The sequence below is a fragment of the Camelus ferus genome, chromosome 20 (assembly GCF_009834535.1).
Source record: "Camelus ferus isolate YT-003-E chromosome 20, BCGSAC_Cfer_1.0, whole genome shotgun sequence".
In the NCBI taxonomy this organism is placed as follows: Eukaryota; Metazoa; Chordata; class Mammalia; order Artiodactyla; family Camelidae; genus Camelus; species Camelus ferus.
In genome coordinates this window covers 13,055,559-13,078,691 of record NC_045715.1, presented here as the reverse complement: position 1 = coordinate 13,078,691, position 23,133 = coordinate 13,055,559, and the positions used below count along the sequence as shown (strand labels likewise).

The following is a 23,133-nucleotide window of genomic DNA, read 5'->3' as shown; positions in this document are numbered from 1 at the left end:
CTTTGGTCACACTCTGGTCTAGAATTCCTGAAATAAGACCATTTATGCCTCATTGTTCTGTAATTATTTTAGAAAAAATAAGACAAAATCACTTCAGTTTTAATACACAGTCTCTGTTCTCCATTGCTCTAGATATGTATCCGGAAGAGCCAGGTGGTAAGACACATCTGGGAGACAGTAATCACACTGTGTTCAGAATCACTTCTCTCTCATAACGAAATATTATAATAAGCTCAATGCCCTGAGATGCTCCTTCCTCAAAACAAGATCTCTCATCCTCACCCCTCACTCTAAATATCTTTCTTTGGACCTGCCCTACCAGTTAAGCAGAAATGCTCAGATCACTCATATTTAAAGCAGGGATTAAGTGGCCATAGCACTGGAAATGGGATGGGGTGTAACATTTTGAAACTCATGACACATGAGAACTGGGACAATGAATTTCTTCCCAGGGATCCCTTTATTATAGCATGAGGCATTCCATTCAATACACCAAAAGTCTCTGAAACTGTGACATTTGTGTGGCTCTAACTAGCCAACTGTTGAGTGCAGAGGCAGCATCCCACGAGAGGGTTGAGTTTATCTGACTGAAATCTCTGTTATGATTCTAAAGTGGATTTAATCTTCCATGTTGTAAATGGATGTGACAATGAATTCTGAAACAACAAAAAAATGGAGGTTTTATGATCCAGCAATCATGCTCATCGCTATTGACCCAAACAAGTTGAAACTTATGTCCAAACAAAAATCTGCATAGAGATGTTTATAATGGCTTTATTCACAACTGCCAAAACGTGAAAGCAATCTAGATGCCCTTCAGTAGGATAAATAAACTGAGGTACATCCAGACAATAGAATATTACTCAGCATTAAAAAGAAATAAGCTATCGAACCATGAAAAGACATGGAGGAAACTTAAATGCACCTTAGTAAGTAAAAGCCCGTCTGAAAAGCCTACAGACTGTTGGATTCCAACTATATGACATTCTGGAAAAGGCAAAGCTACAGAGATAGTGAAAAGTGCAATGGATGCCAGGAGTCATGAGGAGGGAGGAATGAGTATGTGGAGCACAGAAGAAGTTCAGGGCAGTGAGATCACTCTGGACGATACTGTAATGGGGGATATGTGTCATCATACATTTGTCAAAGCCCACAGAATGCAACAGGTGACCCCTAAAGTAAAGCATGAACTTTGGGTGATGATAATGTGTCAGCTGATCAGCTGTGACAAACATACTGCTGTGATGCGGGACATTAATAGTGGGGAAGTTACGCAGTGTGGGGGTCCGGTGTAAGTGAGAACTCTGTACTCCCTGCTTTCTGCTGTGAACCTAAAACTGCTCTAAAAAATAAAGCCCATTTAAAAGCAGGAGGGAATCTGGAGTTTTCATTAATCAATTAATATCCTCAATGTGATTAGATTCCATTAACGTAAATGTAGCCCTCCAGTCCACCTGTAAAAATGTCTATTTCCAAATTCATGAACCCCAACATTTTTTCAATAATAATTATATTAATATAGGTAAAAATAATTATATTAATATAGGTTTTAAAAGATTCCTGAATAATTTAAAGAAAAAAAGTTTCACATATTTCTTTCTTTGGAATTACACGAATATATGCCATGTTTCAAACCTGAGACACTAAAATACTAATAATAATCTGGACAAAATCCGTATGACAGTTCCCTGCCCTTGAGGAACACAGGGGAGGAGATGACAACAGTTAAAATGTGTTGATGTATGCCGGCTACTTGGAATGTATTATTTCATTGTAATTTCTGTAACAACTTTTAAACAGATATTACTATTTCCACTTTAGTAATATTTTTCCTAGGACAGGGTCAGGATTTGATCTTACAAACATTTTGTTTTGAAGTCCCTAATTCTCCAGTACCCAAACTCCCTGGTTGTAGACAAGAACACCAGTTTTCCCCAGGTTATTTGCTCAGAATTATACGAGAAAATTTAACAACTGGGCTAGAGGCCTCAAATAGGATGAAACACTGGAGACACTGTCCTGTGAATTAGCAGTAGGAAAGGACAACAGGAAAAGTAGGAATTAGTCTAGAACAGCTAGAACTAGGGTTAAAAGAACCCTCTGGAAGGAGAGCAGCACTAGAGACCACGATGGAATAAGAAACGCAGCCTCTTTCTTAACCAGGATGAGAAGATTGATGGAGGCTAAGGAAAGGATGGCTACAGAGGTGAAGAAAAAGGGGATAACGGGCCAGGAGTGGAGACATACCCACCAACTGTGGGCCAGTGCTGGGAAGTGGGGCGTGGTGGTGACAGCAAGTCGCAAGGTGGAGGAAAGAGAGAGTAGAAATAAAGACATTCGTTTTCAATTTTAATTTTTCACTTCTGAAACCCAGCTCGAGCCAGCCTGAAACTGACACCACTCTCACTGTTCTATGTACTGATATGGGAAGGAGCACCACTAAAGCAATTGGCTACTAAGCTCGCCTTTGAGGCTCAGAATCTGAAATGCCAGGGTGATCCTGACACTGAGATCCTGTTTACTTGCTCAATGCCAAGGTCAGGATCTTCCCACTATGCCACATCCCTGCCATGGGTGAGAAAGAATAAATAATAGTTAGTTCCAATAATTGTTGGTGAGCTCAAACCCAGCTAACATTTCCTTTTCCTTTGCCTCTCCCCCCACAAGTCCTCCAGGTGAATACACATGTTTCTGGCTCCTGGGTCTGTCTTCTGCTCCACTGACGAGAGCTGAGCAAAGCCGCAGTGGTCCTAGCTGATACATATTAGACTCACCCGGGCAGCTTCTAGAAATAAATGCCTGGGCCCAAACCCTGGGGGCACGGAGAGCTTGGGAGGTTTCCAACCCTCTGGAGGGATTCTAATGTGCAGTGAGGACTCAGAAATACTGATAGAGCATCTTCCTGTCTGAACTGCATGTGACGTAACAAAGGATGAGATGTTATGTAGTGAATTCTCAAGCATGCTTTTTACTCTTCCGTGTGAGCTAGCACCTTTGTGGTGAGATAATTTGTTTGCAATAAAATCACTTTTAAAATTTTAAAGATTGAGATTTCTTGTTTTTTAACACAAAGAACAGCATAAGCCAGTATCAAAGTACCAACAGGAATTTGGATTTAAACAGATCTGGCATTTTTCCTGTATGTCTTTTTGAGGGGTGGGGGTAGGGGATCCATTCATTATCATCTTCTCCAAGAAAACCAGCAAGAAGTGACCATTTCCCCTGGGTAATCACTTGAATGTGAATGCTAGTAATTCCATTCTAAACAACCCAGGTACACAACTAGAGTCTGCTAAGAAAAAAAAATAAATAAATAAAGTTATAATAATGGCTTCTGGATACTGAACTTTTAAAAATAACTTCAGGTTATCGAAAGTCATTTATATCTGAAGTGTGACGAGCAAGGACAACAAGCTACAGGACCCTAAAAAGTGCTCCAGCCCTGGAACATAATATGATGAAAAACCTGCAAAGAATTCTTTGTTCCCTAGAAATATAAGATCTTGTTAAGAATTTTAAAATTATTAATCTTTGGAAGGGTGGTTTTTCACCCTCTGTCTTAGGACTAAAGTATCTTGTAATTGAATAAGAGTAAAGGGAACATTAAGTCTCAGGATTTGATGGCACGAGCTAAGGATGTTTCCTTAGATACAGACTAAGTTTCCCTGCCCCCAGGGCACCCTGCCACAGGGACTGCTGAGGACGTGGGTTTGCACTGATGTGCGCATCTGGTAAAATGACACATGTGTAACCCTCAGTATTTTCAATCTGCCTGCAGCTTGCAGACTGCTTTTGGTGTTGACTTTCCTTTGCCTAGAGCCTGCAAGAAATTTTTTGTTTCTAAGTCACCTGGTGTTGTTCACAATCTCTAGTTTCCATTTTCATACATACATATGATAGAAAAAACTGAAATCTCCCTTCCTTTATGAAGATTTAAAAAATTAAGTTCTTAAACTGACTAGACATGTTTACGAGCCTCCGGCAGCTACCTGTCACCAGGAACTCTTGTATATACTTGTCTGTGTTCTTCATCTCTAAGAAACATATCCCCTGATTTGATGAAAAGGCAGTGCAAATGAATGCTTCTGTAGCAGGGAAGGACTTTGTGACTCATGAATTTTAGGCTCCATTATGATTGGCTTAGCAAAGACCCTAGGCCAAATCTAAAAACATTTACAGAACATTGGTCTTCCTTTTAAAATGGCAGACAGCAAAATATCAAGCTCCAAAAGACGTGTTTTTGCTAACTTGCTGGTGACTACATGGTAGAAAATGAAAACAAGCTATTAGATGTTGAAAGAATTAATACATGAAATGTATTATACATACAGAGCAGACAATTAAAAACATTTTTTTAAAGGATGAAAGAATCACAAATCCACCACAGAGACAGGATGAACAGACCTGGGTTCCAGCCTTGAGTCTATATATCCTTATTGTGCAATATTCAGTCATTTCCAAACTATCTCCAAGCTTTAGGGTCTCATCTGCAGTATAGCCCTGATACTTCCTCCCTCACGGATAGCTGGGAGGGATTAAGTGGGGAAAGGTTTACAGCAAACCCAACATGGCATCTGACAGAAGGTACTTGATAAACGTCAGTTACCGTCCCTTTCCTATTTATCCTTAGAAATACACATTTAAAAAGTGGTAGGACTACCTAGGACTTCAGAGGAGCAGAATTCTGACATGAGATCTTAACAGTGCAATTATGTTTTTCTCTTAGAACCTAAAAGCGTGCAGGGTGAAGCCAGTTCTTTGAGCCTGAGAAGTAAAATAATATCCCCAGGAGGAAAGGCTGCGCGTGGAAGCTGGCGCTGCTGGGCTGCTTCTGTCTGGGGCCACAATCACCCACCAGGCGTGTGCTTCACAGCCTTGAGAGTGGGGGGCAGCGCAGCGCAATTCACTGTACAAAAGCAGCACGAGACAATGCGCCTTTCAGAAACGCTCTGAAATCCTGATCACGGCAGTGTCACAGAGATTAACAGTAAATTACAGAAAAAGTGCATGATAGCAGTGCATTTTTAAGTGGAAGTGGGGGTGTGTGAGATCATAATAGGCATCTTCTTTCTGAATTTCTTATTGCCCTGTCTTTAGTGAAAGAAAGACGTAATCAAAAGTAGATTAGGAGCGCAGCCCAGAAGTTGGTTGGGATAATGTGCCTTTAGAGGGTGAAGGTCATGTCACCTTCTGCATTTTAGCCTCCAATACACTCATGAAGGCAAAGATAAGCATGTTTCTATTTAATAGAGTAGCCACAAAATCAATACAGAGAAATTGTTAATACACAGTGCAAATGCCACTTGAAGCAAATGGCCTCAAGAAAAAGAGACTTTCAGAACAAGGTACTTTGGAAACAATCTTGCCCGACTGTATCACTTAACAGGGGAGGCAAATGAAGCGCTAAGGAGTAAAGAAGACAACGGCGGTTATTTTCAAAGCCTAGAACTGAACCCGGGCCCTCTGACGCCATAGTAGCTCTTACCATCATTCGTATGGTTGGGTCTAAGTGTGTGAGTTCAAAGCCTTTAAGTACAGCTACAATTTCCACTCTCTAGTAGGAGCCATAAAAAGTCACAAAATAAATAAAAGGTGATTTTTACCAATGAAAATGTTTTTATGCTAACTGAAACTATTTCATCATCATCCTTCACAAATCGAAAAGACTAGGTTAGAAGAGAGTGATGGATAAGGTTTTCACATGGGGTTCAAGTATAAGTGGTTTGATATAAAAATTATTTTATTTTCTGCTTAGGTTTATGAAATTTGGCAACCACGCCCATCTGCCTAAAAGAACTGCCTGTGTATTACACAACCAGGAGGTTGAGAATAATTAATGCTTCAAAGTACCTCTCTTCCTTTGCCCAAATCCCACTCAAATTTGTCCTCTTGAAAAAACAAAACAAAAAAGGCCCTGCAAAGTCTTGCCCTAGCCTGAGAAAGCTTTGTGTGAGGCTGTAGGGAAAAAGGTAAAATAATATAAACAGCAACCCTGACAGCAGAGATGAGAGCCCTTCTCTCCGTGCTTTCCCTGGCTGCTCCGTCAAGATCTTGATGCCTGGTGATGAATAGATTGCATGTGTGCAGCAGAAGATAAAAATGATCTCTGTTGGCCCATTCCCAGCCACAGATGTCATGGCCTTGACCTTAAATATCTTATTCCAGCCCTAGTTTGCCGAAATGCTGGAAGGCAAAATACTCTGTGTCACTGTGCCTCAGTGTGGTGAGAGGCTCCCAGAGCCTGGGAATGTGTTCTTATTTGGTGATGCCTTCCTGCGTCACTAAAGCAATCAGATGGACCCAGCTTGAAAAGACAATAAGAGCTGGACAAAAGCCGAGAGGGCAAACAGATGGGTAATAATCCCCTCTTTATCATTCGTGTCTATGGAGAATTATTCAGCAGAACTGAATTCTCTGATGAACAGAGCTCTGGACAGCTTTATAAAATTATGGGATTTTTCCTTTCTATTTGCTTCTGTGCTTTGAGAGAGATGGCAAAATGATATTCTTATTCATAATAGTAGAGAATGGTTGCAGAATAAAAAGGATCCACTGACGTTGGTGGCAATCAATAGTGTGATGCCTTTATCACAGATCAGGATATGCACGGGACAACTGTCAGCACCCTCTGCAAGTTCCCAGGGTCTGTGATGGACAGGGCTCGGGAAAAGAGATGGGGCATCCGCTATTCAGAGCTGACTCTAGAAATCAGAATGATCCTGAGGGCCAACCAGATGATCTCCCCCCATTTCATAAGTTTTGAAATAATTCAGTCAACTATGCCTTGGGAAGCTTCAGCTAACTGACTTGGTAAAAGAAGTCCCCCATAACCCAGGATCAGGAGGCCGGAGAGCAGGGAGGCATCTGCTGCCATGGATAGTGTGCTGGCCTGCTTTCATATTTCACATGCCCTCCCATGTCCTCAGCCGCTGATCGGCTCCAAAGGGGTCCTGCAAGCACTGCGGGTACCTGAGGGCAGCTGGGGTGGGGTACAGACTCCAGGGATGCTCGCCACTGCAGGGAATCCCCACCAACTGCTGCTGTCATCTTGCTGGATGTAGCTTTTGTGGGCTTGTGTTTCCCAGAAATGCAGCAGGAATGGTCTTCTAAGCTTAGGCTGATAACCTAACCACATGTGGAAGAAATTCTTTCAGACTTGATTACCTTAGTTTTGAGGCTGCTGTTCAACAGGGGTTTATAGGGAATAGCTGGGGTGTTACCCTATGTTATCACGGACCAGGGAAAAGATATGTTTCTCATCAAGGATGTTTCATCACACAAAAAGAACAACAACAGGAATAGCCGCTACTTACTGAGGTACAAAGGGCGCGTGTGCATGCATGCATGTGTGCGTGTGTGTGGATATATACCGTTAGAAGTTAAGTGACTTCTTTAAGATAATACAATTCACAAACTTTGGGGCCCAGGACTGTCTGATTCCAAATCTTACGGTCATTCTACAAAACCAAGCTACCCCATCTCTTGCACTTAGTTGCTGTTGATTCTTCACTGCCTTATCCTCTTAACTCTCTTTTCATGTTTTCTTAACTACATGGTAAGCACTTTGAGAGCAGGAGCCCCATTCTATATGCCTTTGTCTCCCCCTCAGAACCAAACATGAGTCTAGCGAACACTCCCCTCAAGGCCACTACAAGACTTCCGTGTGATGAAAGTCAGTTACAGACATCTCGAGATTATCCCACAGTGCTATGAGACCTCAAAAGTCCTCATTTCATTTGAAGGATATGGTGGGAATAGTTGAGATCAGATAACTGAGGTCCTTGGATGCCAAACACAGCACAGACGAATACCCATGTGCCTCTACGTTTCCCAGCCTCCCCCTACTGGCTACATTTGGGGCATATGACTAATTCTGAGGGACGGACTGTGAGCAGAACGACACATATCTGGGCCACAGCATTTAAGAGCTGATGTTCCTTTTCCATTCTTCTCGTCCTCATCACAGTAACAGGAGATGGTAGGATCACAAAATAAACATAGCCTGTATTTCTCCATGATTAGATGGATGAGAACGCTTTCATTAGACTTTGCTAGTAGAAGAAATACACTTTGTTTTTCTAAACTATTGCATTGTGGGGGTTTACACATTACTACTGTGAACTCTATCCTTTTTAAAATTTCTATGTCATGCCGTAAGATTTGGACTTTATTTTAGTGAAGCTGGGACATTAGAAGGTTTTATACAGGGACGCAGCTATTGAAAATACCTTTACTATCAATCAGCTCTTTTTCAAATCATTTCCTCATATTTTCTTTCTGACTGGCATTTTCCCGAGGTCATTTACTTTTCACTCATTCATTGAACAACTGGTTGTCAAACATCTTACTTATCCACTAGGATGTGTCTGGTGTGGGACATTCAGGGAGGATGATCTGGTTATTCATTAAATGCAGAAATAAAGCATATTATGTGCCAAACACTGTTCCAGTGCTCGTCAAATGTTTACTCATTTAATCCTCACAGCAAGGCTAGACTGTACTATCATTACCATTTTATGTTAAGGAAACTGAAAGCCAGAGAGATTAAGTAACTTGCCCAAGGTCACAGAGCTGGTAGTGGGAAAAACAGGACTTGAACCCAGGCCATCTAGCCCCAGAATCCAGGCTCTGATCCACCAAGCTATGTTGATGGCAGTGTTATAGTCTACTAAGTATGGAAGACAGAGTCCGAACAGACAATTATGGCCAACCTGGTCCTCCTCTGCCCATCTCATGGGTAACTCCCTCCTCCTAATTTATCACAAATATCGTCCTGGGGTTTAAGACCAGGAATTTCTCAGGATGCTGCTGAGAGAACTAACAGGGAATTGATCCCATCTCGCATTCCCTTAATATTTTCCTTACCCCATCAAGCCACTGATCATACCACACCTTTACTTACTTAGTCATACACAAGTTTATTCATCTGGGTATGCCCTATTGCACTTACCTCACCACACAAATATGCAGAGGAAACGTTTGACACATGATGCAAACAAAAGAATGAGTAAACTAATTAATATAACCTTGCCATGTCTACAGCTAACATATTAGCATCTTTGGCTATTTCTGGTAAAATGGTGGGGTAGATAATCCAGCAGTTAATAAATTCTCTTTCTGCCTTATTATCAATCCTGCTTACATAACACTCTGAACAAGTGGTAATATTTCTTTTTATTGCTGCAACTGTGGAATGATCTTTTGTGGTTCTAGTTCTGAGAAAAAATAATAATAAAGGACATTTACTGATTATCTACTGTAAGTTAGGTAGTTGCTATGGACTAAATGTTTGTAACAACCCCCTCAAAAAAAATTCGTATGTTAAACCTCTAATTCCCAAAGTCATGGTATTTCAAGGCAGAAAAGTTGGGAGGTAATTAAGTCATGAGGGTGTAGCCCTTATGAATGGGATTAGTGCCTTTATAAGAAGAAACATGAGAGGAATGAGCTGTCTCTCCAAGATGTGGGGATACAGCAAGGAGGCGGTCATCTGCCCAGTGGGATGAGAGCCCTTAGCAGGAACTGAATCAGCCAGCCCCTAGATCTTGGACTTCCCAGCCTCCAGAAATGTGAGAAATGTTTGCTGTTTGCGTCACCCAGTCTATTTGTTATAGCAGCCTGAACTAAGACAGCAGTCTTATAAGGACTTTATATATAATTTATTCAGTCCTCCTCATTGTACACAAGTGATTCTCATTATTCATGTAGTTATGTTTTATAATACTGATCTGATGCTTCTAGGGGAAATAATGGGTTAGGTTCCTGAAAACATCTGGTTGAAACATTTTCTTCTACTAGTTGATACATAATCTTGTTTTATGCATGTTTCTGTTGAAAGACACTTCATTTAACATGTACTATTGATTAATTTACATTGAAATCATGGCCAACGGCACTCGGACCAACTCATGCCTGAACAAAGCTTACCTAATGCCTGTATTTTCTTCAGTTGGCACATCACAGCCCTCTTGCGCTTAGGAACACCAGGCAGAATTTAGCACTATGCTTAGGGATCATTTTAAATAGTGAAATCACCAACAAAAGCACAGAGATGTTAAACACGTGGCATTAAATAGCCATAAGAAAAGACACGTGTTTACAGTGTTGAGAGCTGAAACAAGAAGTCAGAGCGTCACCCTGTTCAAATTCAGCTTGGAACACGCATGCTGGGCAACTCAAATTTTTCACCTTTATTTACATGGCTGCAAATTACCATAAAAGTGCTACAAGTATTTATCTTGGGGTCATAAATAAATTGTAGAGAGAGTAGGTAAATTCACAAATATGGAATCTATCAATAATGAGTGTACAGACTTAAGGTCTATGTTCCCTCCAAATTCACATGCTGAAGCTCTCCTCCCCACAGTGTGGCTGCATTTGGAGGTGGGTCATCCAAGAAAGTAAATTAAGGTTAAATGAGGTCATAGGGTGCGGCCCTGAACCGACTGGATTAGTAACCTTATAAGAAGAAACACTGGAGAGCTCCCCACTCCAGCTTACACACACTGAGAAAAAGCCACATGAGGACATAGAGAGAAGGCAGTGGTCTACAGGCTGGGAAGGAAGCTCTCACCAGAAACTGAATCAGCCTGAACCTTCATCTTGGACTTCTAGCCTCTAGAATTAAAATAAATAAAATAAAATAACTTTCTGTTTCTATCAGTCTATGGTATTTTGTGATAACAGCCGAGTAGAGTAAGACTATGAGGATCAACGATACTATAGTAACTCCACTTCAAGGATGAGGAAGTCCAGGCACAGAGATGGTACGTAACTAGCATGTGATTATCATATCTACTATATTTAATGGACCAGGTTTCAAGCCTGAGCAGTCTGACTCCAGATTCTCTGTTTAAACGCTGGAACGTGTTGCTGGACTACTTCCCTTGATGAGACCACATGATTTAAGCTGCTTTTCCCTTTTCTTCCAGATTCGTCTGTTGAGTTCAACCAAGTTGAGTTCTGAATCACACCTCTTCCCTTCCTGACGATACAGACTCTCTTGCAGCTCTCAGATTCCCCAGTGGAACAAGACTTGAGAAAGAGCGGCATATAGACAGAACACATTCTTTCAGAGCTGGGGGATGACCCTGCTGCCTGGGCAGGGCTGGAACACCAGTTCTCTCAGCTTCCTGCAGGGAGTCAACCTCTTGAAAATTTCCTCTCCTTGGTCATGCTGTATCCACGAACCAGCAGAAAGCTCTCCCACTTTCCTGTGCATGTTACTGTATGGTAATCATCGACATGATTACATTGCATTCTTTCCATATGCCTGAGTGTAGCCAATGTACTTTATTTGGTGACTTCAGTTCATTGGTTTTTAAAGCTTTCTGGGTCATGGACAATTTTGATAATCTCAGGAAAATTATGGACAGATTCCCCCAGAAAAATGCACACACAAAATGACACAGAAGTTTTTGCATAAATTTCAGAGGCTCCGGGACCTTCTCCCTTCTGCAGACCCTGACTGTATTGGTATCCATCTCATTTATACAAGAAGAACGGAAGCCCCTAGCTCCACTCTGTACAGTGTTAATGACCACAAATGGGCCATCCAGACTGGAGGGACTGGCATGAATGCGAAGCTGGGTTTCTGGTCACCGCAGAGCCTCCCTCTTGTTTCATTACATCGGGCTTATCTTTATCTTGTATTTCAATACCTCCTCTCTATTCTCACAGTCCTTCAGCTGTTTGCAAGCCCTTCCCACTCAGAAACAGGGGCAAAGCACAACACGTACATATAAAGAAAGAAACGCTCTGCTTCCCCTTAGAGGGGCATTGGTTTCTGAACCTTGGGAAATGGATGATGTTACCACACGGTCAGGCAGAGTTTCCAATGGCAACTGAAAGCAGAATAGCAGGAAACCAGTTCAACAGCTGACACCAAAACGCTTTTCCATATGTGAAGCTGTCTTAAACCCACAAGAGACACTGAGAATAAACTTTGTGCTTTCTTTTCTTTTTGCTTAATACCAAATGGGTCAGGGAGAAGCGCTGGACGCTTTTAAAAATGCACTTATAATTTTGAATCCAAGCTGTGAGAGTACCCATTGGAGACAACTGTTCTCTCATGACCTGCTTTGAATAAACAATCACGGCTCTGTGTGATATTACTTCTTAACCAGATTCTAGCATTGAACTGCTGGCTCGCCATGGTTACTTGCATTTTAAACCAGTGTCTCCTTTTCCTTCCCCTTGGCTAAGATTCCTGCTTACTTGGCAGTGGCTCCTTCTCATTTGAACTTTTGCCCTCTTTTAATCTCCACCAAATTTTAGTCTAAAAGAACCTTTCACAGGCACCTTTTGTTACTCTGAGTTTCTTTCTCGTGTGAGAACCAGCTCAGGGAGCTGGTTACTGGAAAACACTCAAGGGCCTGTCTTCCTTCTCTGTGAAGCCAGCAGTGACAGGCTGTTTTGTGTGTGTACTTTTCTTTAAAAAAAAAAAAAAAAAATCAAGGAAGCACAAGATGCAAGCTGTTTGCTGAAAACAAAATGTTTGCTTCCAAAGGCAAGCGAACACACACATATTTGCATCTGTCCATGTGGCTTTACTCTTGTCCCGTCAGGGCTGCTCCGCTTTATTTCCCCAGGGATCGCACTGCTGAAACTTATTTCAGATCAAACGCCAAACTGATGAAGACTTTTGTCCCTCCTGACTTCCCTACCAGTTATAATTCAGGGAGGCCTCCAGGTCCTCAACATCTGTGGAACCAGTTTCCCTTTCAAAAGAATAACTAATATGTCCACCCGGCTTCTCATTTGACGGTTAGCCGATCGGCTTCCTACTTAAACAGAGCCCACCCTTTACTCAGAACCTCATGCTCCATGCTGTCCACTCTGTGGATTTCTTCCTGTGCCTGGGCCAGGCACTCAGTCCCGTTCCGCTCTCCCTTGCTCACTGTAGCCATCCCTGACCACTCAGCCGTGGCAGCTCCTTTCCCTGGACCGAATGCACCATCTCTCTACACTCCAGCACCTGAGCTTCAGAAGAGATAGGTCTGTTCAGACCCACCAGCCCCACATACAACCTAGTGTCCAACTGAAGCTGGAACCTACCTTACAGTCTGATAACTCACTTCTACCCTTTGCTGAATATTCTAGACTGTCTCTCCTTTTCTTTTCACTCTACTGCTCTCTGTGATCTCCTTGCCTGCTACTTGGCTCAGAAGACAGGAGTTTACTGGCTTACGCTACTACATTTGCTCACACCCTGGTGAATACTCTGGTGCCATCGTCCAGTCTTGCAGGGCCAGTACACTTCCTCTTTCAGCAAGCCAGTCTCTCCATCTGTGTGAGCTCTTGACAAAGCCCTTCCAGATGCAGAGGAGCTGTGCTCCACATTTTCTCCACAGTCACAGTCATTTACTCTTTACCAACTCCTATTCTTCTGCCTTCAAACATGTTGAAGTATCTACAAACAACACCAACAACACATTCCCAAGTAAGCCTTCCTGTTCTAAATGCATTTCTGACTACCAGCCAACTTCTTTCCATCCTTATAACGCCACACTTGAATTGTCTGCATCTGCCGCTTTCATCTCATCTCCACTCCTCTGCTCTCTCATCCCCTCTTCGGTTGCTGTCATCATCACCACCTTCCTAAGAATTTTCTCCTGAGGGTCATCAGTCAACACAATGATATGCCCTTCACCTTCAGACTCCCCGTCTTCTCCACTACAAATGGCCTGCTTGTAAGATAAAACTCCTATTTTCTGGTTATCGCGTTGTTTTGATTTCCTCTCCTTTTATGTCTTCTTCTTTTAGGTTCCTCTTTCCAAGGCTCATTCCTTAACTCAATTACATTTATTTTATCAAAATTTTGTTTTGGACACTGGCTCCATCATAGCTTAAATGTAACAAGATGCGGAATAGGACTTTTCTAATTATCTGGAGATTATAGTTCAAGCTTCAATACCAAGGTTAATAGGCCATAGGAAGGACTACTGATCACCCGGTAGGCAAAATACAGAAATACTTCCGGGCAGTTGGTAAACAGACACTTCCCTGAGCTTTACCACTTCCACTACCTTGGCCATTCTCCTGCAACACCCTGGATTTTCTAATAATCCAGCAAATGGATCCTGGGTCCTGGAAAATCAAGGCCTTTCTAGAATACTTTTTTAACAGTATGAATCTGAATCCACTCCAACAGTCTGCCATGATGGCTGTTAACCATACTGAATCTCTCTGTCAATAAATACCTCCATGTTCTAAAGGGCAGCCAAAGAGATACCCTCAAAGCTTTCCTAAGATATGACCATACTGGAACTTCTTTTTCCTTCTCACCTTCCCCACCCATTCTATATAAGCAAAAGCCAGGAGTTCCTGGAGAGAGAGAGAGGCTGTGGAAGGAGAGAACAGTGCTGTCTCTAGGAGGAATGCACAGGAAGGACAGGCGAGCTCTCCCCACTAACCAAGTAAGAGGAGCTCCCTGAGACTTTGTCTGCAAATGAAGACAAACCAGATCACCCTCTCAAATTGGGTACTTTCAAGATGCAGACATTTTTAGCCTCACTCAGTGCATCAAATTTTGATGAGGGAGGCCTTTGGAGCACTTGCCATTTAGAAAGAATTTATATTGTGTCCCCTGAAGTTTGAAAGTGCCCATAAAAATAGATACTGGAGCCTGCTGCCAAACTGGAAGAATCAGAAGACAAATGGCTGGCTGCAATTGCCTTTCATGGAGAGATAGGGAAGAGAGAGTGGCTTGGGGGTAGACTGCCCACAGTCTGGCATGGAAACAAAGTATGAGTTTCCTTTTAGACCAAGTGCACTTGAGCTGTCTCCATGGAATCATACTTTGCCTTCTGGGGGAGAGGGGATCCTAACAGGATGGATCCCTGAGGACAAAGGCTGAAAGGATGTCATTCTAGGTCAGCTGGAAAGTACATCACCATGTCATGAAGCAATGATTTGGAACAATCTCAGTGAACAATGTTTGGAGATACTGGCTGAAGAACTCAAAAAAAAAAAAAAAAGTTACATATGAGGAAGCAGCATTTAAGAAGCCTGTTATAACGGAGAACACACTGGCCATTTACTATTAGCCAGGACAGAACTACAAAAAAAAACCAGCAGTTAAATAAAGGCTTGAAAGAGGAAGGAGGAAATCTGAAAGTCAACGCAGGCCAGAGCCACGTGTCTGGCCTGAACTGTGAAAAGAAAGACAGTAAAATCAAATTAGACATGAGACTAGAATTTTGACTTAAACTTGCTGGGAATTTTTTACTTTCTGAAAGTAAGCAATATACACCTAAGCATTCTTATACTCTAAAATGGCTATGAAACTATGGAACCATCTCAAGAAAGCATAGGAAAGAAATGGAGGTAGGACTAGCCATGTTAGAAGCTAGAGATTAGAAAAAATAAAATTGTTTTCTCCATGTACCACTGCTCAATAACTAGTTATACATGTTTTAAACCATTCTGACTACTGAGGCACTTATATTATTGTGAAATTGTGATTTATAATAAAAAAAAAATATACTTGGTCTTTGTTCATTATTCCTAGTACATAGTCCCTAAAAAAAACTTGGAATTTCCTAGGCAACGGGAGCCAAAAAGGTATCTCTTGTTGTATTAATAAGGGGACTTTTGGACCCTACCTAAGGATGGGGATTGGTTGCCAGGAGTACCAACCACACAAGAAGAGGGTTAGAGCCTTCAGTCCCACTCCCCTTACCTCCGGGGAGGGGAGAAGGGCTGGAGGTTGAATCAATCACCCATGGCCAATGATCTAATTAATCATACCTTTGTAATAATGAAGCCTCAATAAAAACCCAAAAGTAGGTTTAGAGGGTTTCCTGGTGGGTAAACATGTGGAAATATGAGGAGAGTGGCACACTCAGAGAATGTGGAGCTCAGGGCCCCCTCACAAGGAAGGAGTCATTGATCTACAAGCAGTCAATATGAAACACAGGTGACAATCTAGACTTTTGATTGTCATCTGATGGGGTGAGGGTTGGGGGAAGTCTCGTGAGATTGAGCCCTGTGGGAACTGGAGCTATCTCCAGGTAGATGGTGTTGGAATTGAGTAGAATTGTAGTATACTCAGCTGGTGTCTGAAAATTGCTTGGAGTGAGGAACCCTCTTCCAGCATTGGAATTGGTGATCAGAATTGTAATTATTAACTATTGTTTTACTTAAGATTGTTAGAGTTGTAAGTCACAGACTCGAATCAAATAGGCTTAAGAAAAAGACTAGAATGGCTCAGGTCATTTAAAAGTCTAGAGGTGTTGGGTTTTGGATTCAGGAATAACCCAGGACTCAAAATAATGTTATCACTCCAGAGCCCACCCTGATGGGTGAAATGTGTGTCGTATGTCCATCCCTGCAGTTGGAAAGGGTACTTCAGCCTCATATGAATCACAAAAAGGTCCATTTTTAAGAAAGGGGGAGGACTGAAACCAACAAAGATAACCAATGTCTACTAGAGTAACCTCATTTACAGCCTCTTGCAAAGGATCACTGTCCATTTTTCCCTTCACTTCTGTCAGTTTTTCATGTCTTTTGGGGCTCTCTTGTTAGGTGCATATATTGGCCTTTTTATTATTAGAAAAAGTCACTTAGTCTCTTACAAAGTTTTTTTTGTCTCTTAGTAACAATTTTCCTTTTAAATCCATTTTTTTGTCTGATATCACCCTAAAGAATGGGGTGAGGAAGTCAAACTACAGAACTTGATAATGCATTAGATTTGGGGGATTTTATCAAATATATTGGTATGATTTCAAGATTTGGAGCCTGGTTGACATGGTAAGGTCATTCACCAAGAGTGGGCAAAGGGAAGGAATGACAGATGTGGGATTTAAAAAGAATGAGTTTCTTTTGGAATATTATGAGTTTAAAGATTTATGAGTAAACCGAACAGTCTTTGGTGACTACTTTAGAATTATAATATTATCTAATTATTCGGTGTATGACTCTATTTTGAAATCTATATATTTGCAATTCTACCATGCGTAGCACAGAGTTTAGCTTGGACTAGATAAGATGCTTATACATTGAAAGACTGATTTAGAAACTTGATACTGTCCTGAGTATCCAGCCATTCTACACAAAATTTAGTTCCCTGGATATACCATGTTTTGTTTTGTTTTGAATCATGGGTCTTCCTTTCCTTGGAATGCCCTTCTCTTCTCACCTCATCATTCACTTGGCTAAGCCTAACTGCTTTTCAGGTCTCAGCTCTGATACCACTGTCTACAGAAGGCTTTCTAATGACTCAAAATTTTCTGTGTAATTCCTTCCATTTTCAGTGCAGCCCTTGCTGTATTACATTGTTTAATAGCCTGTTCCATTGCTTCCTGTCTACTATTTTTATCAATAGATAATATAATACATGGGCAATTCAACAAATCTTTTTTTTTAAATTAATTAACTGTCAAATAAATAAATTTAGCCACAGAAAAGAACCGTCTGTCTCATTCTCTATTTTACATGCCTATACCAGCATATCTAGGAATTAAAGGCATTGACTTTGGAATAAAACTAAGGAACAAGATAGTTTCATATAAAGAGAAATGGATTATTCTAGAGTAGCTATTCAAAGGAAAGAAAGGAAGATTTTCTTTGTGAAACACCCATCAAGTAAATTCTTCCCTGGAATCAAAATTTCATACATCACTCAAAGTTACCCAACAACATAAACTAAGCAGGATTTTGGAATGGTTGACTTATGGATGATGACATTTGCCAAGTTTGGAATGTTTGGGGCTTATAACTCAATTACGTATCATATTTCATCAAATCTAACATGACATTGATTGTTATATGCACCATTATTTTAAGTACCTTCAAAAAAAGAAAAGTAAAACTTGCTGATTATGACAGTGTTTAGGAATAGCTATTGTAAGACACACTTCGATATTAGAGATATTAAAATGTGAAAAAGATATAAGAGTCAGGATTATAGACTGAGAAAGAACCTAAGACTTCATCCAATCTAATCTTCATCAATTTACAAATGAACTGAGAATCCAGAGTTTAAGTTTAGACAGGTACACAGAAATTGAGCAAGTCTTCACCCTGGGAGACCAGATGGGCTGGTCTGTTCTAGTATTAACATTTCATAATTCTGTGCACTAGCATTAATATTAAAAAAGAGACTCATGGGAAATGTATGTCATCACAACATGACAAATGGCTCCTTCTTATGTTAGAGATAGATAATTTATCTCAACAAATACCTTACTTTAAATTCTCTATCCTCAAACATCTGAATCCTAGCATCTATCCCCAGTGAATCCAGGGTTTGCCTAGAAAGAGAAACTTGAATCCAGTTTTTGGCCATCAAGGAAATACCTAATGAGATGTATGTAAATCTGATGATATATTGGATTTTTTTTTCCTCTGCTCCTTGAAAATCTTTCATTTAATCAAAGGATATTTTTATGGTGCTAAGATATGCAGCATTTCACACAAGGAACAAATCAAATTTTCCATATAATTATGGTAAATTTTTAATTCACTACTTCTAATGGCAACTTAAGTTTGATTTTCTTCAGAAAATGTTAGCTTTCTTGCGACACCGTGCTGTAAGCTTTGTTTTAAAGAGGCACTTACTCGTCTTCTCTTTTCTTCATTCTCCCCTTCCCTTAACACCACAATTGAAAAACTCCCACTCACGTCCACCCCCTCACAGACTCCCCCACCCACCTGAAACCTCAGGCCCTCCTTTCATTACCTTGCTAATAACAAAAGCATCTTCATTTTCTCTGGAACTCATGCAGAAGAAACATTTTAAGCTCAACTAAATAATTATCCACCTATTTTCTATTTCCTCCCAAGGGGGGAAAAATCCTGATTGACTGAAAAATCACCAGGTTGTTGTCACCAGAATCCTTAATGTGAAACCTTCCTTACAATCTTCTTTCTTCAGCTTTCTGTTTTTGATGTGGGAAGTGGCAAAATTAAGGGAATTTGTGGGTTGTATGAGATAAATGAAGGCACATTTAATTGAACAAGTCATCGTGAATGCATTCAGTGTCTGACTGACATGCCAAAGGGAACCACGCACCGGAGCACTGTGTGGTTATCTCTCAGTTTGCCGCCGACTCCTACAGCAGGCCTGAGAGATGCCTGCAGGGTTGTGCTCAGAGCAAGACTCACGGTTCAGGAGCAACAGCCGGAGGATGGTCAGGAGCTACCAGCCACAGAATGACTTACCCAAGCAAGTGAAGACACAGCCTGTCTCAGCCCACCCAGTCTCCAGTGGCTTCTTCATCTTCATTTTGCAGCAAACGCTGTTTAGAAAGGATGAAAGAAAATCATTAGTTTACTGGAGAAGACTTCTGACAATGCAACCTCAAAATTGTCCATTAATTTTTGCTGCTTGGAAATGCATACACGTGTACACGAATGCACGTGCACACACACACACGTATATACAGAGCTCATTTTTTTAACTGGCAAAAAGCACTCTCTGAAGCTTGAGTTGGCCCCTGAGCAAGACTGTGATTTAGCAAAGTTTGACTTGCTGTCCTCTCCTTTCTATTAACGCCACCTTTCTTCTCCCTGTCTCACCTCAAAGTGTCTCATTCCTGTTGTCTTGACAGGTTTAGACTCTTTTCTGTTAGTGTGTTAACTAATAACTAAGAGTTTAAAAAAGCGTCACCATGTCCGAGCCTTTTTAGTGGCAGTGAAAGGGTCCTCGAAGGCTGAGAGTAACCCATTGTGAAATGTGAACTTGGTAACCGGGAATCTGAGAATAAATCTTGTTATTTCTTGGCCTTCTCAGTAGCTTGGTGGCCAAGTAGGGTCTATTTTATATACCATTTTCTTCTGCCAAAACACATTATCCATAGATGTTTTCAAAAATATAGGAGCTGGAAAAGATCTTAATAGTCATCTCAAACCATCTCCACATTTTATAGACTTGGAGACTGAGGCCCAGAGAGACAAAAGAGTTATTGCCAGAGGTAAACCCAACCCTCATTAGATTCCCAGGATAGTAGTTTCCAGAAATCTTGCCTTGGGAAGATTGATACTGCTTTAAACGCCCAGAATCTTTGACACTTAGCAAGTTAAATAACTTAGCATACGCCATTTGGGAAAGCTGAAGAACCACGTCTAGATTGTGGGCCCCCATGTTTGGTGAAGTATCCAAACTCAATCAGTTGATTTCTATCAACAGGTCGATGGTCGCTTAAAAGTTGTCTTTCAACTTAATCCTGTGGAGCAGCAAAGCCTTGGATGTAATGATACTGAACACCTCTGTGGCAGAAAGAGGCAGTGTGCTCCAGCCCCCAGATGAGAAAGCCCCTGTGAAGTCTTTTTGGTTATCTGCTTCCAGCGCAATGGCTGACTAGGTGCTCTGAAGGCCTCCTGCTATCATAGCTTATATAGGACCCAGTCTCCAAAACAATGTTGTTTGCATTTGAGTTGTTGGAGATTTTCAGATTCCCTCCCTTAACCCCTGCCATGTAAATTAGAGTGGATAACTGAGGACAGCACTCGATCAGGGGTCAGGAGGAAAAGGGATGACCTAGGGATGGATCAGGATAGTAGCACTATGGTTGGAGACTGACTCTTGGGCAAATATCAAAGTACACAAGCTGAGCCTAAGATTCTTAAACTGGCCAAAGGCATTAAAGGTAAACAGAAGTTTCCATCTATGGGCATCCAAAGCCACTGGCAGAAAGCATACCCATTTCAGAAGAAAGCCTTCTTAATTTTGAACCTACAGGACTTCACCAAATAAATCAAGTAATGTGTTTATAATCAAAGGTCATTAGCAAACAAGAAGGCAAGCTGTACTAGTTATCTATAGCTACGTAACACATTATCCTAAAACTTAGCTTAAAATGACAATAAACAATTATTTATCTCCCCCAGTTTCTGGGGATCTGGAATTTGGGTCCTGGCTCAAGGTCTCTCATAAAGTTATAGTCATCTGAAAGCTTAACTGGGGCTGAAGATCCACTTGCAAAGGGACTCACTCATTTGGCTGGCTTGTTGGTGTTGCTTATGGGAGGCCCCAGTTCCCCTCCGCATGAGCCCCCAGGGCCAGCTAAGTGTCCTCAGGACATGGTAACTGGTTTCCCCCAGAGTGAACAATCCAAGAGAAAGGGAGTCAGGCAGAAGCTACTCTATTTATGTGCTAATCTTCAATGAAAACATGGGCAAATTTATTTGCAATCTTGGGGCAAAAAAGGATAACCATGAATGAAAAATTAATTCAATTATATTAAAATTAAGAAGTTGTATTCATCAAAAGGCATCATAAAGAGAATGAAAAAGTAAATAGCAAATTAGGGGAGATATTTACAACTCACTTAATAAACAAGAGATTAGTATCCAGAACACATAATTTCTACAAATCAGTAAGACAACCCAATAGAAAGCTAGGCAAAGGTTAAAATGCAGGCACTTAGAAAAAACAAGTGTGGACAATATACATGTCAAAAAGGTTCTCGATCTAGTTAATAATCAAGCAAATAAAAATTATAACCATAATGAGATGCAACTTTAAACCTATATAGTTGTCTCAAATTAAAAGATCTGATAACATCAAGTGTTGGAGAGGAAGTAAATCAACAAGAAAGCCAGAGGACACTAAATTGTTACAATTACTCTGGAAAACAATTTGGCAATTTGTAAAGCTAAATATTCACACACCTGATCTCCACCCAACAGCTGTATTTCTAGGTCAGTGATTTTGATCCCTGGAAAATTATTTGGCACCGGCTGGAGACACTGTTGGTTATCACAACTGAATGGCACTACTGGCATCTAGTGGGTAGAAGCCAGGGATGCTGCTAAACATCCCACAAGGCACAGGGCGGCCTCACACAAGATAGAATTATCTGGCCCCAAATGTCAATAGCGCCACCATCAAGGAACCCTCTCCTAGGCATACAGTCAAGAGGAACTCCTGCACGTATGTATACCAAGAGATATATTAGAATATATTCAAAACAACGACAATAAACTAGAAATAATACCTCCCTTTTGAGAAGAGAATAGATAAGTCAATTGTGAAATAGTTACTCAGTGAAATATACATGACTGAACTACAGCCATAGACAGTGGCGTGAACGGACTCTAGTGACGTGACACGAAAGGAAAAAGTAAGCCTCTAAGAAGATCTCCGATGCGATAGACTTCATGTAATTTTCAAAAAACAAGGAAAATTGAAAAATCTGTTAGGCATACCTATAAATGTAAGCTTAAACCTCAAAAGCAGGCTAGGCAATGGTAACATAAAACTCAAGGTGCCAGTTACCTCTTGACAAAGAGGTAAGACAAAGAGAAGATTGTGGAGGGTCTGGGAAAACACACCGAGGAAGTTTCGTGACCGCGTTTGAGCACTTGGACTGTGCAGTGGGCTCAGGGTTGTTTACTGTGTTATCATACTTTATAACTTGCATATACATATAGACATAGACGTACACACATAGTGTTCACATATATTCTTTTGTACCAAATACTAAAATAGAAATATAAATCAAAAAAATTATTCAGGGAAGAAGTTGTAGAGTGGGTTGTACAATATGACCACACAAGTAACTTTGAAATTAGGGCAACCAACTCACTTTTTTTTTTTTTTTTTTTTTTTTGAGAGGAGATGCTGCTATTTTTGCATTAGAGTCAGGCTCAAAATGGAGTGCAATTTGCCCAATGTTTTCCTTCCTGGCAGTCAGTCCACGGCAGTCCCAACCCCCACACAAATACTGTTGGCATAAGCACCCCTGACTTTGAGACCCACTGGCAACAAGCAGAGGGCAAATAAAAGATAGCATGAAAATTAGAGGACCTCTTTTTTTCTGCATGGTATAATCATACACTGGTAGGGGCATAATATAATTATGTAACAAGCGTGAGAAAGTGAGTTATCTGTGGCTTTCCTGCCCCTTAGGACAAGGGTCCCTTAGGGAAAACCCTGATTCCTTTTTAAAAATCCAGTTTTCAAAACACTGTACCTTTAAACCCAGGGTTGGCAAATTAAGGAAGCCCAAATGATCTGAAGAGCCATGACCACCTATTGGTTTTAAGCAAAATTATAAAAACGTCCTTCCTTCTCAATTTTTCTTTCATTTTATTCTAACCATGTTTTCCAAGAGCCAACCTACCTGCCTTGTTCCTATTCTCAGCTGACTTACGAATAACCCCTGCTAGAGTGTTAATTGAAAAGTA

At 41.0% G+C, this 23,133-nt stretch overlaps 1 long non-coding RNA gene across 1 annotated transcript in view; it reads right to left on the bottom strand.

The window, feature by feature from the left end:
* LOC116658217 overlaps positions 1-23,133 on the bottom strand; it is a 365,338-nt gene that overhangs the window by 99,628 nt on the left and 242,577 nt on the right. Inside the window, exon 4 of the long non-coding RNA XR_004313460.1 lies at positions 19,165-19,241. This is a non-coding gene — a long non-coding RNA (uncharacterized LOC116658217). The remainder of the gene's footprint in view (positions 1-19,164; positions 19,242-23,133) is intronic.